Raw genomic sequence first — 1,786 nt, forward strand, 5'->3', positions numbered from 1 at the left:
AAAAAAAGAAAAACAGGTAAGATAGAGCCAAGTTTCTTTCTTTCCTTTTGTTTTACTTATTTATTTATTTCTTCCTTCCAGGGCTGGATGTTTTTCTGGAGTCCCGGCCGCTCTGCAAGGCAACGATCGAAGCCGACGAAGCAGCAGGTGGGTGCCCTGAACTTTCCTGCCCCTCAGAATAGGGGTGCCCCTGAGCGCCCAATGTCTGGGTGTCCCCAGATCTCTTCACTCCCAGCACTGGGGTGCCCCCCTCTCCATGCACCCCTTAGACTGAGGTACCTCACTCCCCCCAAATTGGGGCTGCCTCAACCCCCGCTATGGGGCTGCCTCCACCTCTGCCAGACCCCTCCCAGTACTGGAGTGTCCCAAACAGCCCCCAGCTCTCTCTAGTGCCGATATTGAGTGTCCCCAAGCTCTCCCAGACACGCCAGGCTTTGGGGTGAATTCACCTGCCTTCACCCCACAATATTTGGTTCCCCCCAAACTTTCCCAGACCCTGCCCAGGACTGAGGTGCCCTAAGCTCCGTTTGCAGCCAATATTGGGGTGCCCTCTTCAGTACCCTCTCCAAAATTGGGGGTGCCCCAAACTCCCTTCACCCCAGGTGTTGGGGTGCCCCAGCTACTTACACGGCCAATAGTGAGGTGCCCCAACGTCTCCTAGACCCTTCCCTGTAGTGCAGATGGCCAGAGCTGCCTTCAATCCAAATAATGGGGTGCCCCAGATCCCCCAAACATTGGGGTAGCCTTTACCCCCAGGACTGGGTTCCTCGGGAATCCTTCAGTCTTGGGGATGCCCCCAGGTGCCGTCACTCAACTCTTGGGGTGCCCTGAATCCTCTGCGAAGGGGTGAGTGAATCCYYCTGAGAAGGTTGAGGAGGAATTTGGGGTCCCCAGGGTGGGATTTGGGGTTCCTGAGTGAATGGTGCATTTGGAGTGTGCGAGAAAGGGGGGAGAGGGGGTTCCCAGGAGGGCCTGGGGTCCATGTTGGGGAGGCAAAAAGGGATGTGATGGGGCTGGAGGGTGTCRCATCTCATGGCAGGGGCATCTCAGGCCCCTACAAGTCCTACGTAGTGTCCTCCTTGTCTCCACAGGTGCCCATGCCGGGCAGAGGCAACGGGGGAGCAGAAGAAGCCGCTGGTGGCCACAGTGGCTGCCATGAAGCTGCAGGCCATGCCCTGGGACGTCCTCACCCACATCCAGCACTAGTGAGTGTCACCAGTGGCTCCCCAAGGTCGTGCCAGGTGTCCTTGGTGGTGCAAATGTCTATTGKATGGCAAGCCAGGGGTGCCCATGTGGTGTCCATGTGATTGTTGGGGTGCTCGTGGTCCCCAGGTGTGCCCCATGCCATGTTTTAGGTGCAGATGGTCTCCACAACCCTACCAGGTGCCCCCCACCCAACATGCCCTAGTGGTCCATGGGAATCCCAGTGGGTAACCCCTCCAATCCCATATGCCCCAGCACAGAGTGGGAGCCCCCATGAGGCCCAATCCCATCACAAGGTGATGAAGCAACTGCTGGGTGCCCCTGCCCCCCTGCAGTGCCCCCAAGCAGGACCCCGAGTGCCCCCCTGCATGTCCTGATTCCTGCCCTCCTTGTCCCCACAGGTGCCCGTGCCGGACAGAGGCGGTGCAGGTGGAGGAGGAGGTGCAGCCTTCACAGGGGTGCAGAAGTTCTGCAGGAGACAAGTGCACCAAGAGAAGGAAGGAAGGAAGGAAGGAAGGAAGGAAGGAAGGAAGGAAGGAAGGAAGGAAGGAAGGAAGGAAGGAAGGAAGGAAGGAAGGAAGGA

This window comes from Nothoprocta perdicaria, unplaced genomic scaffold, assembly GCF_003342845.1.
Source record: "Nothoprocta perdicaria isolate Ctin4 unplaced genomic scaffold, notPer1 scaffold_274, whole genome shotgun sequence".
Lineage (NCBI taxonomy): Eukaryota > Metazoa > Chordata > Aves > Tinamiformes > Tinamidae > Nothoprocta > Nothoprocta perdicaria.